Below are 17259 nucleotides of genomic sequence, written 5' to 3' on the forward strand. Positions count from 1 at the left end.
CTATACTCTTTTTTACTTGCAGAAAATTGTTGAATCGGGAGACTCATCAAAACCAACTATTTCACACACAAAGTTTTCATTTTCAGAAACTGACATTTTCTGGTGAAAAAATGTTTTTGTTGGAAAATGCCCAACCATCTCTAATCAAGAGGTTCCCCCCCGCCCCCCCGACTATTTAGTCCTGGACAGGACTTACAGAGACTCTGGACAAGATCCTGACCTTTTAAAGACATTGGGAGTTTTGCCATCAACTCTAGTAGGGCCAGTATTTCTTCTCTTGTGTGGCATCACTAGATAAACTATGCTAAAATATGTCTGTTTGAGAGCTAGAGAGCCAGAATGAACTACAAGTCCAATATGCGTCAATCTCAATAAAGTATCCCCTTTGTATTAATTACAACCAGTCCAGTCTCTTCGTTAGCATGAGGAACACGACTGTGCGTCCACTAATTCTTCACACACATTCTCTCTTCCAGTCTTTTCAGATCTGGTGCACAAGGCAGGATGACAGTAATTCAATGTCTGTTGTTTTGGCAGAGGAGATCTGCATTCACACTCACTACTACCTTGGAAGGATGTCAGAGGATGTGAAGTAGATAAATACCTCTCCTTTAAATACCATTCTATTCCAGTTCAGCCAAGTCATTTTGCCCACCTCCAGCAGAAATGTGCCCTTTTCTTTGAAGTACAGGAAAATAGGTAAAAAACCAGGCATCAGATCTTTTACAGGGCTTGAAACAAAGTGAATGAAATTTAATCACACGAGAACATAAGCATTTCCTTCTGCCACTTGATTACACAGAATAAAAACTGCCTCTCCTTAATGGAGAGAAAAATATAACCTGCTTTTGAAATTTACACTACAAAACATAAACTGCTGCCAAGCCAACCACATTCCAAATACCCGAGTAACAATGCGGCTGTTGCTTCCTTCTTGCAGATATAGCAACCAGCTGGCTCCTAAAGCCTCCCTGTCATGGTAAAAGAGCTTTGTCTTTTAATGATCCATCTGGTGCGGTGTTGTTTGCATATCTTGGTGAGAAGGAGCCTGCATATGTCTGTAGGTCAAGTTCTCTGCTCCTTGACTCCTAATGTTTCCAGGATGTCTGGAAAGTTTCTGAAAGTTTTTGGTTGATGTAGAGTGCGGATTGGGGGCACTTTCTGGGAGCTGAACAGCATTGCCTGTGAATTTCCTCAGGTGAATACTTATGTCAAAGCAAAAGCCTCACTCAGTTTACACGGCTAAACAGACAGCTTTATTGATCAGTAAAGCCAAGTGAGCCAAACATGGTCCCAGCAGAGCCGGGCCCAGTAAGGCTGGCTAATACAATCAATCCTAGTATCTTTATCCCCTTAGCCAAACAGTCTGACGTCAGGGCATCCAATTACAGAAATCCTCAATTAAACTTGGAAAAACAAAGTCTTATCAACAAGATGGCAGACAGGTATGAGGGAGTACATCTCCTGTCCCAACCAGCCCAATTAACACATTCCAATAGCCCATTCTGTAGGCCTCTTCTCACGGGGTGAAAGTTCACTCTGGTCTATGTGCCAAAGAGAAAAGCTGAAATGGTTTCTGTTATACAAGATGGCTTCTAGCTAAATATGAAATGGTTTCTACAGCTTCTACAATTATTTCCATCAGGAATCTCACAACCATACCGACCCTCTTTTTCCAACTTATATAGTTCTCTGTTAAGTCTGTGTCAGCTGAACTGGTCCCACTGTATTCATGGGCTTGGTAAGTGAGCTCCGCCCCGCCTCTTACCCCCCATTGCTGGAGCTACATGTTTACTGAATAGCAGAGAGACAGTCTGTTTCTTAAGCCTCCTTCCACGCTACTGGTGTAACTCAAGAGTAACTGTACTGAAGTCAATGAAATCATGCAAGTGTCCAATCCAGCATAAGCAAGAGGCAACTATAAGGGCTTGTCTAGATGAAGTTGATGTGCATGCAGAGTTCCCAGGTGCACCTTATTCTATTCTTGTTTCCAAGAGTAGGTCAAAATGCTCTGGGGCCATATGGACAGTGAATGTGCAGCATGCTAGCATCGGCAGACTCACAGCATAGCCTGCCACTCACAACCTGTTTGTCTAGTCAGTCCTTCCCTCAAGGGCTTTGAATGAAATCCTAGGTCCACTGAAATCAGTGGGAGCTTTGCCACTGCCTTCAGTGTGGTCAGGATGTCCCCCCATGGGAATGTAAGCCAGAGGTTTAACAGTGTGCAGCCTACCCCTCCTTCTCCTTCCTGGCCAGTGCAAAGAAGAGGGCAGTGCCAAGGCCTAGAGTTCACCCTCCCCATTCAGTCCCCTGTGAAGAAGACTAGCACCGCTGTTGCCAGTCACTCTGGAGCAGTCCGTGCCCTCAGAGAGCACAAGGACTGGAATTGTAACTAGCACATAACTCAGGGTCTCCGCTTTTCTCTTCCACATCTGTTCAAGGCAAACCATGATCAAGCCATTCAGCCTGTAGCCATATTAGAAGGTATCGCCTAAATTTCCTCATGGCATTGTTCTGAGGCTGTATGTTTTCATAAAATAAAGGAAAGGGAAAATGATGTCAAGAGTGTAATTAAGTGGAGGCCATGTAAACAGTTGCTGGTGGTCAAGTCAGGAATCTGACAGCAAGTTTTATTAAAGCTGTCAATTGTTTGCCTCTCTTTCCCCATTGATTAAGTGCAGTGCCAGGCTGTGTTCTTCGAGATATTTTGTCATATAAATATGCCATTACATATAGAAACAGAACCTCTTTTTCTGCTATTAAGAGTTGTGTATTGCACTGTTGATACACACAACTTCACATTTGTAATGCACTCAGTTAGGGAGGAGCTCGTGAACCTCAAAGAGAGACTGCAAAACAAAAGAAGATGGTGGTAGAAAATGACCATGCATCAATCTGTATTCACATTCAAGAGGCAGCCACTGGATGACTCTTGGGGCTAGGTGCCAGAAATTGCCAAATTCTCCTTCCAGCTCCACCGATGACTAGGTGTGATCTTGGGCAAGTCACGGCCTCTCGGTATCTCAACTTCCCCAGCTGTAAAAGGAACTACTATGCTGTAATTTGCATCCTCGAACTTGGAGTGAATTACTGAACTTGATCAGTCCAGTGGTTCATCTAAACCTGTATCCTGCCTCCAACAGTGACAACTTGAGTTGCAGCACAAGGGGTTCGTGAGACTTACTTAATGTTGATGCTTTGAATAGGGTGAAGCTCTGGATAAGCACTAACTATCATTATTAAATTCAACCATGTTAACACAACGAGAGGCTTCCAACAGCAGCTGATACACATGTCTAGAGTGAGCAATTGGTTAACAAGTGAAAGGGAGGCCTTCCTTTATTAGCTAGCGTTGATGTAAATGAGGGACCTACCTGAGATCTTTCCCACTGCCTGGCCTGACACATGTAGTTTAGTCCTTCTGTGCCACTGCATCAGCAGTGAAAGTACAACAGGGAGGCTGTTGCCCAGTGGTTCTCAAACTGGGTCGAGATCCCAAAGTGGCTTGTGATCCCATTTTAATGGAATCACCAGGACCAGCGTTACACTTGTTGAGGCCTGGGGCTGAAGCCAAACCCTCAGGCCTTCAGCCCAGGGCAGTGTTTGAGAACTGCTGTGCTAACAAAGTGAACTAACGATCTTCTCCGAGGCTGGTGCGACTGTAGTGCAGTGAATTACATGTCTGTTTGAGTCTGGTGACCGTGTGGGCCAAATATTCCTCTGGTATGACTCCATGTCGTTGAAACCTATGAACTATGCTGATTTACAGCTGTTGAAGGAGGAGTGCTGAGATTACAAACACTGCCAAATTTAGTATTTATGGAACCCTATGAGGTACTATTAAGCAGATGCCCCTGTGTCAGATGGCAGCCGGCGGGGATGGTGGGAATGACAACTTTTTAAAGAGGTGATTTTATGATCTTCAGCAACACGCACTAGCGAAATATTTTTAGAACAAATTTTAAAGTAAGGTCTTGTGGACTAACACAGTAAATTCAGAAACTGACAGTATATACCTGGGGTTGGCAAATGCCTATTAAATGGCTTCATTATCGTTTGAATGGCTCTTTCACAGGTTTAATGCTCTGCTAATAGCTCTGACAGGCTTCTTCACTTTTAAATTAATGAGATCCTCTTTGGAAAAAGCAGAAACACAGAATAGGGATAAGAAGAGGCAGGTGTTGGACATTAAGATGAAGTAGTGCCCCAGATTGTTGGGTGCCCTATGCAAGGCATATTCTGCATTTGGGTAGATGGCTCTGATTACAGGGTGTATTTTGCATACAATTTGCTCAGCAGCTCAGTCTGTAGGATCTTCATAAAGTGAAGGTTTTGGAACATCACCTCTGCTGCTGGTCTCCCCTGCCCCCACCTACAACAAAAAGAACATTGTTTCTTTTCTCTAACCCTCTAAAAATGACACAAAAGTCACTATTTTCTACCTTCCCATTTCACTCCCCATTTAATCAAATCTTACTAAAGTGTCTCAAATGAACCTAGGAGATTTGAGTGTGGGTGGTGCTTTGGGTCATACTTCTGCATTTTTAAGCACAACAACATGTAGAAATTCCTGAATCAGAAGGTCAAATTAAAAAACAGCACTGAGAAAATCCCTACTGTCTACTTTTGTAAGATACGTAAGAAAAGAACGAGAGAAAATAAGAGTGACACTAGCTATCCAGCAGAATATAAATTGCTTGTTATTGCATTAGGAGAGAAGATGAGGAATCCAGATATTTACTTTCTTTGCTTTAAAGCCATCCCCCCAATGAAAATTATGGATCTGCCCACCACAATTCTCTTCATGATCCACAACTTCAGTTAGGATCAGTAGAACACTGGTGTGTTAATAGCATTATATAGGACCCTCAGCTATGGAATTTCAAAGACAGGGTGGTCATGGATCTTCTCTCTTTTAGGGTATGTCTACACTACAAAGTTAATTCGAACTAACAGCTGTTAGTTCGAATTAACTTTAATAGCGGCTACACATGTAAACCGCTAGTTCGAACTAGCAGAGTGCTTAATTCGAACTAGGTAAACCTCATTCTACGAGGACTAACGCCTAGTTCAAATTAAGTAGTTTGAATTAAGGTCTGTGTAGCCACTTAATTAGAACTAGTTGGAGGCTAGCCCTTCCCAGGTTGCACAGGTGGCCACTCTGGGCTAAACCAGGGAAACTTTTCTACCCCCCTCCCGGCCCTGGAGCCCTTAAAGGGGCACGGTCTGGCTACAGTGCCCATGCCAGTTGCAAGCCTGCCAGCACCCAGCCAGCAGACCCTGCACCTGGCATGGCATGAGCCAGCCACCTGCTGTCACCCAGCCCTCCGCCTCTTCCCAGGACCAGGCTGGTCTAGTGCGGATATCGTGGACCTCATCGAGGTTTGGGGGGAGGCATCCATCGTCCACGAGCTCTGCACTAGGCACAGGAATGTGGCTGTCTAGGGCAGGATAGCTGCCAGCCTGGCCACCAAAGGCCACATGCGAACTCAGGAGCAGGTTTGCATGAAAATCAAGTTGGTCTAGTGAGACCACCAACACTGAGCCCTGAGCTTAGAACATAAGAACATAAGAATGGCCGTACTGGGTCAGACCAAAGGTCCATCTAGTCCAGTAGCCTGTCTGCCAACAGTGGACAGCACCAGGTACCCCAGAGGGGATGGACCAAAGACAATTACCAAGCAATTTGTCTTGTGCCATCCATCTCCAGCCTTCCACAAACAGAGGCCAGGGACACCATTCCTACCCCCTGGCTAATAGCACTCCATGGCCCCAACCTCCATTAATTTATCTAACTTCTCTTTAAACTCTGTTATAGTTCTAGCCTTTACTGCCTCCTGTGGCAAGGAGTTCCACAGGTTGACTATGTGCTGTGTGAAGAAGAACTTTTGCATATTAGTTTTAAACCTGTTGTCCATTCATTTCATTTGGTGTCCTCTAGTCCTTCTATTATGGGAACTAATGAAGAACTTTTCTTTATTCACTCTCTCCACACCACTCATGCTTTTATAGACCTCTATCATATACCCCCTCAGTCTCCTCTTTTCTGGGACTGAAAAGTCCCAGTCTCTTTAGCCTCTCTTCAAATGGGACCTGTTCCAAACCCCTAATCATTGTAGTTGCCCTTTTCTGAACCCTTTCCAAGGCCAAAATATCTTTTTTGAGGCGAGGAGACCACATCTGTACACAGTACTGAAGATATGGCATACCATAGTTTTATACTTTCCCTCCTCCTTGTTCCCCTGGCTTCTCCCTTCCAGCTCCCTCCTCCCAGGTTTCCCCCTCCCCTCTTCCCCCCTCTCTCTTCCCCTCTCCCACCTCCTTTTCCCAGTCTCCCCAGAGGTTAATCGCTCCCCCCCCCCCAGTTTTGTTAAATAAAGAGAGTTTCTATTTTTGAACACACGTGTCCTTTATTTTGTACATCAGGAAGGGGGGCTAGAGAGGGTTAAGTGGATGGACTTGAGGGAGGAATGGGGCACGAGCCCCCGATGGGGAGGACTGGGGTGGCTCTGCAGGCTCCTCGGGGTGGAAGCTCTCCTGCAGGGCCTCCTGGATCCTGACAGCCCCCCAATTGACTCCCCCAGATGGCAGCCTGAGGCAAGTGCACTCAGGGCACTCCAAGACAGGACTGCTTTGCTGTCCCTCATCGAGTTAGACAAGCAAGCGGGGAACCCTGAGAACTGTCTGTCTGGGGTGGGGGTCAGGTCCCTTTAAGAACAGACCTCGTCTAGCCTGAGGCAGCAGCTCCACACTCCAAGTCCTAACCTGATGCCCTGCCGGCACTGGTTCCGGCCAGCCTTAACTTCGGTTCAGGGTCCACTCAATGTGGACATGCTATTTTGAATTAGCAAAACGCTAATTCAAATTAGTTTTTAGGTCTATATGCACTAATTCGAATTAGCTTAGTTCGAATTAACTATTTCGAATTAGTGCTGTAGTGTAGACATACCCTTCGATAGGAATACCCTTCCTCATCCCAGGAGGCATACCTGGGTGGTCGACAAATGCCTTTGATGTCGACACCCGCACGTCCAGACTACCGCGCTGAGCTGACAAACAGCTGATCAGCTGTTTGTCGACTCAGCACGGCAGCCATGTAAATTTAAATGAAGCGGCGATTATTTAAATCGTCGCTTCATTTTCCTATGCCTGGTAGCCTAATCTACATGCCTCTGGCAACAGAAGCATGTAGTCTAGACGTACCTTTAGTCTCAGCTTGCTTGGGATGCCTTTGGCCCTGAGCCCCCTCTCTCTAGGATGGAGTATACTGGCTGCTTCTGGGTACTGTGCTGACAAATCTGTTCTACACTGTGTCCCCGTTGACTAATAAACCTTCGGGTCTACGTCCTGGCTGAGAGTCGCATTTGGCTGTGAATGGGGATGCAGGGTGCAGAGACTCCCCACACCTCGGTGACAGCCGTAACAAATCCTATACACTCACAGAGCCAGTTCAATATATACATTGAGAGTGCTCTACCAAACGCATCCACATAGAAAATAAATACCACATGTACTTCCAACCTCCCAATCTCCCTAGCGGCCCCTATGACTTAACTCCCCCTCACCAGACTATCTGTCCCAAACCCACACTCACTCATCTGCCCAAGAGCTCGTCCTAAGTCTCGTATTTATGAATGAGATAATGAATCAGCTGCATCAGTGAGTCAGCAAAGCCCACTTAACACTTCCCATCAAGATCATCACCTACTAAAAGGGAGAGGCTTCCAGGCAAGAATTGCCGGCCTGTTACACCATCTCTTTGCCACAACTGTCTCAAAATAAAATTTTCCTGGTGTGGCCCAGCAATACGTCCCAGCTTACTCTAGTGCATCACTTAATATTTAAAAACAGTTTTAACGTGGAAGAAATTAACTGTCCTTTGAAAGCACAGTATTAGAGAAGAGCAGAGAATACAGACTTTCGGCCTGATCCTAGCTCTGTGTCCTTTTATTGACACTCAAATACCACAGGGAGAAGCACAGAATTTCACAGTTATGAACACACCACTTTGGCTTAAATAGATGGGAGGAAGAAGTTCTGAACCCAAATCAAGAGCCAGATCCAAATGTTGCAGCTCTGCAATGGATTAAACCAAACCCTTCCATTTCAGCACCTCCAAACTTTTTTTTTTTTTTTTTTTTTTTTTTTTTTTTTTTAAGTGGAAGGATAAGAGAGCAAAATCTGGTTCTAAGTTGTATAGCTTGAGCCTGTCTGGGGTTTCCCTCCACGCTCCAAAAAGATGGTATTAAATTTGCATGAAGGTGGTTGGGATTATTGTACCCAAGAGAGAATCTGGTAGGTTCACCAAATTATGTTTCATTAATATCTGTTGTAAATACTTAGTGCATAATTTTACTTTGCATAATTTTATTAAATGGGAATGGCAGTGAAAGGAAAACTCAACACTGGCAGAGCATTTATACAGCAATGTCTGCATGACAGAGCAATGTGAAAGTTCCTTGAAACACTGCAAACTAAACTACACAGCATACTGTACTCTGGTGCTGGGACAAGTTCTGAAAGTTTCCAGCACCTTGAGTTATACACCTCACTTATCAGTCAGCAGGCTGGCTACAGGAAAGTCTTACCACACGTATTATCACTGACCATTTAGATAACTAAACAACAGAGACTAGGGAAATTTAAAGAAGAAACCTAGCTAGAATGACATAACAAGACTCCTTATTTCAAAAGACTGTCTGGGCAGAAGAGTTGAGGAACAGGGGATTATACTAGAATTGTTCACCTTCGTGGTGCTTGTTGAAATCTAGTTCTAACTGGTGCTGACTAAAAGTTGGTGGTATTGGTCCAGTTACCATTGGTGTCCTTGTCAAAAAAATGCACCACAGTAAACATCCTCTTTGACCTTATCATTCCAAGGATTGACAGCGTCATTATCTTGTCTTTCATTGTCTTGCCATCAGGAGTAGGGTAGCTTGGAGGGAAACATTGCCCATGTTACACCAATGTTGTGCATAGAGAACTTCAGCACCTTCTAAATGTTGTTTTAGAGACCTATATTATGCCAGTGATAACAAAACTTTTTACAAATATATTTTGTCAAGATTTTCTCTAGTTATGTTGCTTTTTGCACTCTGAGGGGGAAAGGTCATTATGCTTTTGTTTCTCAGTTATGTTGTTCATTTGCTTAAACATTGCTTTCTCTAGTCATTTTGATGCCCCAATAAGATCGTCTCCTTTCCATGAAGACAAATGTACTCAGCATGAAAATATTGGAAGGAAATTAATTTTTCAGCAATTCTAACCACATAAAAGCACAATCTGTGGTCATTCCTAGCTCTCTTTTCCTTATGTTTTCCTGTGTTGTAAGAGGTCTGTTTATGGGAGAACTGAGTATCACAAAGCTCATCCAAATAGGAAAGCAAATGACACTGTAAAGAAGAGAGATTATATCTGCTTTTCTATACCCAGAGCAATAAACACCCCAACTGTAGCACCATCTGAACAATTACAGAACTGTTTGTTGCATCTCTGTCAAAAAGATTGCACCTCACAGCTGTGGCTGTTCATTCTCTCCTTTTTAATTTCTCCAGAAATGTTACAGCGATGGCTCCAAGGCAGCCCCTGGAAAGGAAGGTCATATTTCATATTTATAATGGGAAAGGTGACCTTTTGACAGTGGTAGCATGTTGCAGATGAACGAATCAGTAAAGCAATGTCCTGGAATACACTTGCAGGCTTGAAGAGGACTGCTGAATGCATTGCAGGGAAGACAATATGTCTTAAGGCTACCCAGATGTTACATATAGAAACATCAGCCATCCAGATGGTTAAGCAGTGGCATCAATAGCATTTATGTAGGTAGTCATTCGTCTGTGCTTCCAGCCTGAGACTCCCGAGCTGGAACTGTCTATGACTTAGAAGGTGCATGGAAACAAATAAGACCACGGTAATGAAAAAAGAACACAAATGCCTAGATTACATGCTTGCCAGCTTGCCCTTCATTACCCACAGGTGATTACTTTTATGATACTGATGTGCCCTATAAAAGGACTATTTAAAGACCAGCTGGAGTGAACAGGATACTGACCTTGAAAGATGACTCATATGGCTATCAGAGTGGAGATATTTTAAAGGCATACTGCAGAGCAGCCAACCCTCAGGCCTCCTCATATTAATTTTGTTCATGGATGCACTGAAAATAAAATAATCATCTGTTGACATATTAAAAAGAAAAATATATCCAGTGTGGTTGTTTTCTCTGGAGTTATTTCTAAACATCAAAGAGGAGCAGAATTAAACATCCAAAATGAAAAACTCAAAGTGCATCAACCTCATACATACAAGGTTAAAGGCCTCTGGCTTCGAATCCCCATTATGCTGTCATACAGTGATGTACAGTTAAGGAACTATGGATTGGATAAACAGAGTATAAGGTGGATAGAAAGCTGGCTAGATGGTGGGACCCAATGGATATTGATCAGTGGTTCGATGTCTGGTTGGTGGTCGGTTTCAAGCGGAGTGCCCCAAGGATTGGTTCTAGGGATGGTTTTGTTCAACATCTTTATTAATGACCTGGATGAGGGGATGGATTGCACCCTCAGCAAGTTTGTGGATGACACTAAGCTGGGGGAGAGGTAGATACGATGGAGTGTACATAGGATCCAGAGTGAACTAAAAAAATTGGAGGATTGGGCCAAAAGATCTCTCATGAGGTTCAACAAGGACAAGTGCAGAGTCCTGCATTTGTGATGGAAGAATCCCAGGCACTGTTACAGGCTGAGGATCAAATGGCTAAGCAGTAGTTCAGCAGAAAAGTACTTGGGGATTACAGTGGATAAGAATATGGATATGAGTCAACAGTGTGCTCTTGTAGCCAAGAAGGCTAATGGCATATTGCTGTTCATTAGGAGGAGCATTTCTAGCAGATCTAGAGAAGTGATTATTCCACTTGATTTGGCCCTGGTGAGGCGTCATCTGGAGTATTGCATCCAGTTCTGCCCCTCCCCACCCACCCTCACTAGAGAAAGGTCATGGATGCATTGGAGAGGGTCCAGCAGAGGGCAACTAAAATGATTAGGGCCTGGAGTGCATGACCTACGAGGAGAGGCTGAGGGGTTATTTACTCTGCAGAAGAGAAGAGTGAGGGGGGATTTGATAGCAGCCTTTAACTATCTGAAGGGAGGTTCCAAAGAGGATAGAGAGAGGCTGTTCTCAGTAGTGATGGATGACAGAACAAGGAGCAATGGTCTCAAGTTGTAGTAGGGGAAGTCTAGGTTGGATATTAGGAAAAAATTTCATTAGGTGGTGAAGCACTGGAATGGGTTACCTAGGGAGGCGGTGGAATTTCCATCCCTAGAGGTTTTCAAGTCCTAGCTTGACAAAGCCCTGGCTGGGATGATTTAGTTGGGGTTGGTCCTGCTTTGAGCAGGGGGGCTGGACTAGATGACCTCCTGAGGTCTCTTCTAGCCCTAGGATTCTATGAAAAAGCCTCACATGGCTTGGGTCCTGCCATGAATTGATATGGCAATTGAGGTCACTTGGAGGCTGGAAGCTGGTACAACATATGGAAGCTGGTACCGATGCTGGTAGCCATGGCTCTAATTCACTTCCCTGATGTTTCTGACACAGTCTGAGTAAATTGTCCTTACAATGTGCTTCTACTCTGAAATATGGTTATTTTAAAGCAGGGGTTCCCAAACTTTTTGACACAGGGACCAGTAAATCCATTCACAAGCTTTTGGGGGACCAGTAACATTAATTTGCATATTTGCATATTCATTAAGCAAACGATGAATATTCAAATAAGTTGTTTCTGGTCCTCCCAAAGCTCCCAGTGCCAGTGCTAGCAAAGCTTTTGATACAGTCACACACAATATTCTTGCCAGCAAGTTAAGGGAATATGGATTGGATGAATGGACTGTAAGATGGCTAGAAAGCTGGCTAGATCAGGGTTTCCCAAACTTTTTACTTTAGTTGGAACCCGTTTTTTTCAGTACTGTTTTTTGCAGCCCAAAAATATAAACATATATAAAAAAAGAATGAAAAATTAATAAATTTTCAGTTTTCACCCGGCTGCATCCTCCGCCCAGCCTGGGCCAAGGCTTGGGGGACCCGGTGCCGCATGGGCACTCCAGGAGGTGGGAGCAGGAGCAGACTAGGGGAGGGGTAGCTGTCTAGGAGGGAGGGTGCAAGGAGGGGTAGGGTTGCCAGGTGTCTGGTTTTGTACCGGACAATGTGGTATTTGAGGGTTTTGTCTGAGAAACAAATTTAGAAATTACGAGACATAAAATGTCTGGTATTTTCTAATTAGGTAAGTTTTATTATAATTAGGTGTATCAGCCCTTAGCTGGGAACTGCCTGGATAGTAGATGTGCTCACGCTGCCTGAGTGTGTCTACCTGCCAGGCAGTTTGCAACTACTGGAGGGAGAGTATGTGGGGGGAGGGGGCAAAATGGAATCCCCAGGCAGACTCACTCCTCTGCCAGGGTAAGTAGGGTCTGCATGTGCCCAGGTCAGTCCTGTCCCCCCCCCCCCTTCTCTTCCCAATCTCCCAGTCAAACCCTGCTGCCCCCGTCCAGCCCTGCTTCCAGCGGCCAGTTCCCCCCACCTCCCAGCAATCTCCCCCGTCAGCCCTGCTCCCCCAATGACCCCCCCAACCAGCCCAGCTGCCCCCGTCCAGCGCTGCTTCCCATAGCTGGTTCTCCCGTCCTCTTCCTCCTGTTCTCCCCTGGCCAACCCTCCCGCCCCCCGTCCAGCCCTGGTTCCTCCGCCTGCCCTCCCCGATTTCTGCTGGATAGTCCCACTGCCTCCAACCCTGCTTTTGCCACCTGCCCACCTGCCCCCCGCCCATCTCCGTGGGACAGCCCCCCTACCCCCAACCTTGCTTCCGCCCCCTGCCAGCCCCCCCATCTCCATAGGACAGTCCCGCTGCCCCCAATCCTGCTTCGACCACCTGCTTGCCCCCTCCCCCCCATCTCCGCGGGACTGCCCCGTTGCCTCCAACCCTGCTTCTGCCGGCCACCCACCTGGATCTCCACGGGACAGCCCTGCTACCCCTAACCCTGCTTCCACCGGCCGCCCACCCGCCTGCCCTGATCTTCGCGGGACAGCCCCGCTGCCCTCAACTCTTCTTCCCGGCGTCCTGTTCTCCCTTCTCCCTGCTGCCACCTCCTCCCAGCTCACCCCGCTCTGCTCCCCTACCGGCAGCCACACTGAGGCCCGGTATTTTTTTCCTGTGGCCCGGTACCGAGCCGCGGCCCATAGTTTGGGAAACGCTGATTTTAAAGGAAGTGTTTCCTATCAAAAATTTGCTCCCTATGTTTGTTTACACTCATGTCTGATTTCAGTGATGAAAGTAATGATTTTGTCTTTACTACTCTGCGCCCTGCAGAGCCAACGTACCTACGAAAGAGTGAGTGGGTTGTACTCCTTCATGTACAACATCAAGGGAATTATTCACTAGGTTCCAATCGTTTACAGCCATGCAAATCCAGCAGGAAGAGCTAATATCTCCTGCAGGACCCTTATTAACAACAGCTTGAGTTTTCAGGTTTGACAGTTTGACACGGGCCCTTTATTTTGTACATCAGGAAGGGGGGCTAGGGAGGGGTAAGTGGAAGGAGGTGAGGGAGGAATGAGGTACGAGCCCCCGATGGGGAGGTCTGCGGTGGCTCTGTGGGCTCCTTGGGGTGGAAGCTCTCCTGCAGCCCCCTGATTGACCCCCCCCCCAGATGGCAGCCTGCGGCAAGTGCAGCCGGTCTGATGGCCGAGTGCTGTGATGTGCCGAGTGAGGGTACTCTGGGCACTCCAAGCCAGGACTGCTTTGCTGTCCCTCATCGAGTTACACAAGCGAGTGGGGAACCCCTGAGAACTGTCTGTCCGGGTTGGGGGCCGGGACCCTTTAAGCGCAGCCCTCAGCTAGCCTGAGACAGCAGCTCCATGCTCTAAGTCCTAATCTGATGCCCTGCTGGCACTGCTTCCGGCCATCCTTAAGCCTGGTTCAGGGTCCACTCAATGTGGACATGCTAGTTTGAATTAGCAAAATGCTAATTCGAACTAGTTTTTAGGTCTAGATGCACTAGTTCAAATATCTTAGTTCGAATTAACTAATTCGAATTAAGTTTGTTCAAATTAGTGCTGTAGTGTAGACATACTCTGGGAGGGAGCTTGGATGCTGGGTCCAGGCTCTGGGCTGGAGTAGGGGTACGGGCAGGAGATTTACCATTAAATACACTGTGCAGTGCACGGACACCTAGTGTGCACCTCCCCACAAGGGGTGCACCGAGACGTGCCAGCAGCCACGTGGGGCCAGCGGCATGGCGTGCAGGCAGACTGCTTGCTAGAGCCTTGCTGCGCTCCCACACTTTGGGGGCCTCACTGTTGTCGGGGGGCCCTGTGCCACCGCAAGTTTTGTTTAACAGTAAATCCACTCCAGCTTCTATCCCACACAAAAGTGAAAGAGTAATTCATTAGCAAATGGAAAATTATTAAAAAGATCCAGAGGATGAAAGACAGATGTTTCTGAACCCTGGTGAAAACTGTACTGAGGAAATGTATTTCAGACACACTCCCAGGAAATGGATAGCACATCAATATTTTAAAGGTAGCTCTCATTTCACTTTCTGTCCTAAACCATGTTTTTGCACAAAGAGCTATAATAAGTATCTCTGCATGTAGTGCCACTATGTTTCTAATTGATCCCTCGGAAATAGGTTGTCTTGAAATACTGCACTTTCACAGTGAACAGAGATGATGTTGCTATTTTATTCCAATGGTCATCTACTATACAGATAGCTGGCACTTCAAGCACCTTCTATATTTATTCTATTTTTAGAACACACACTTTATACTTATACTTACATCTGTCATCAGCATATCTATGGCCAATATCTTATTTATGCTACTGTACTTTGACACACGGTTGGGCCTGCTTTTCAGCTGAAGTTTGATGCTCCATTGAAGGTCATGTCTTTTGTAACATGTTGACAATCACTCTCTTGATATAGGCTGTGAACGTTGATCCTGCAAAACTCCAGAGCCTCATATTCAAATACAAGCGTGTTGTCTTATCTTGTAAGCCGTGAATGGGTTTATCAGATGGCAGATGACAGCAAACACCCTGTTCCAGAACTGATAGTCTATAAAGACTGAGCAGAAAGACAGAATAAAGCAATGTCTTAATAGCAACTTGAAGTGGTCATGAACAGTCTCTGAATTGGCAGCAATGCAAGGCTGAGGGAATAATAAAATGGCAAAACTCCCTGAGACTAGATGTCCTGATGTACAGCCATTGCTTTAAAAATAGCACCGGGAAGATTATGCAGGATTAGTTAGCTTTAAGTCGTTAGCATTTCTACATGTTCTTCCACAGAAAATAGAGCCATTTCCAGAAGTATTTACAAAGAAGCATGCATGGTGATAGACTCTCTCTTAGGATAAGAGGATAGGGCCAGATCTTTGCTCCTTTAACTCATGAGTAATAAATCAACAAGATTATTTGCAGCCTGAGATGATGACTCCACAAAGAAAGAGAGCTCAGTCTGGCCCACAATGTTTTGCAAGTAGCATTTGGAAAGGATTTGAACTTTTTCCTTTTTGGTTCATATGTCAGATAGATCTAGTCTCAAGCTGACACCTCATATAATTAGATTCCCCTACACACTTCAACACGGTAAGTCAATTTCTTACTGGCTGATCTGAGAAAGTGCATTGCCTCTCTTGGTTATTCTTTCATTAATAGGACAAAAGGTCTGGTTCTGGCATCAGACCTTTAGTCTCCAACCCTGATGATGTCACGCAGACACCACAATAATATGCACCTTAGAAAAATCAATGGGGTGGGCTGTAGTTGGGAGTCCCTTCCATGCTTGGATTAGAATTCACTTGTGCTAGACCTCTACACTGACACAACTTTTCATTAGTTCAGAGACCAAGACAAAATCTGTAGACTCAAAAGGCACTGTGATAGCCTATCACTGGGTCTCAGACATTAGTTAAAGTAGATTTCATGTCCTTTGGGCTGAAGAGGGCAAACTTACAAATATTCTGAATTATTATAGTTAAATATTCCTCTGTGAAGACCAAGGACAGGGTAGGCCCACTGCTTAGTGAGGAGGGAGAAGCAGTAACAGGAAACTTGGAAATGGCAGATATGCTCAATGACTTCTTTGTTTCGGTCTTCACCGAGAAGTCTGGAGGTATGCCTAACGTAGTGAATACAAGCAGAGAGAGGGTAAGTTTAGAAGATAGGATACACAAAGAACAAGTTAAAAATCACTTAGGAAAGTTAGATGTCAGCAAGTCACCAGGTCCTGATGAAATGCATCCCAGGATACTCAAGGAGCTGATAGAGGAGGTATCTGAGCCTTTAGCTATGATCTTTGAAAAATCATGGCAGACAGGGGAGATTCCAGAAGACTGGAAAAGGGCAAATATTGTGCCCATCTATAAAAAGGGGAATAAGAACAACCCAGGAAACTACAGACCGGTCAGTTTAACGTCTGTCCCAGGGAAGATAATGGAGCAGGTAATTAAGGAAATCATATACAAACACTTGGAAGGTAATAAAGTGATAGGGAATAGTAAGCATGGGTTTGTGAAGAACAAGTCATGCCAAACTAATCTGATAGCTTTCTTTGATAGGATAACGAGCCTTGTGGATAAGGGAGAAGTGGTGGATGTCATATACCTAGACTTTAGTAAGGCATTTGATACGGTCTCGCATGATATTCTTATTGATAAACTAGGCAAATATAACTTAGATAGGGCCACGATAAGGTGGGTGCATAATTGGCTGGATAACCATAGTCAGAGAGTTGTTGTTAACGGTGCTAAATCCTGCTGGAAAGGGATAACAAGTGGAGTTCTGCAAGGGTCTGTTTTGGGAGCCGTACTGTTCAATATCTTCATCAATGATGTAGATATTGGGATAGAGAGTACGCTTATTAAGTTTGCAGATGATACCAAACTGGGTGGGGTTGCAACTTCTTTGGAGGATAGGGACATAATTCAAAATGACCTTAGCAAGTTAGAGAAATGGTCAGAGGTAAACAGAATGAGGTTTAATAAAGAGAAATGCAAAGTGCTCCACTTAGGAAGGAACAATCAGTTCCATACATACAAGATGGGAAGCGACTGTCTAGGAAGGAGCATGGCGGAAAGGGATCTAGGGGTCATAGTGGACCACAAGTTGAATATGAGTCAACAGTGTGATGCTGTTGCAAAAAAAGCAAATATGATTCTAGGTTGTATCAACAGGTGTGTTGTAAGCAAAACTCGTGAAGTCATTCTGCCACT

At 45.2% G+C, this 17259-nt stretch overlaps 1 long non-coding RNA gene across 2 annotated transcripts in view; it reads right to left on the reverse strand.

Annotated features, from left to right (window-relative positions):
• LOC142828028 (uncharacterized) overlaps positions 1 to 15748 on the reverse strand; it is a 65706-nt gene extending 49958 nt beyond the window's left edge. For both annotated transcript variants that reach the window (XR_012902942.1, XR_012902941.1), the window contains exons 1-2: positions 14824 to 15748; positions 10052 to 10156 (exon numbers count right to left, since the gene is read on the reverse strand). This is a non-coding gene — a long non-coding RNA (uncharacterized LOC142828028). The remainder of the gene's footprint in view (positions 1 to 10051; positions 10157 to 14823) is intronic.
• Positions 15749 to 17259: the final 1511 nt, after the last annotated feature.

This window comes from Pelodiscus sinensis, chromosome 3 (assembly GCF_049634645.1).
Source record: "Pelodiscus sinensis isolate JC-2024 chromosome 3, ASM4963464v1, whole genome shotgun sequence".
NCBI lineage: Eukaryota > Metazoa > Chordata > Testudines > Trionychidae > Pelodiscus > Pelodiscus sinensis.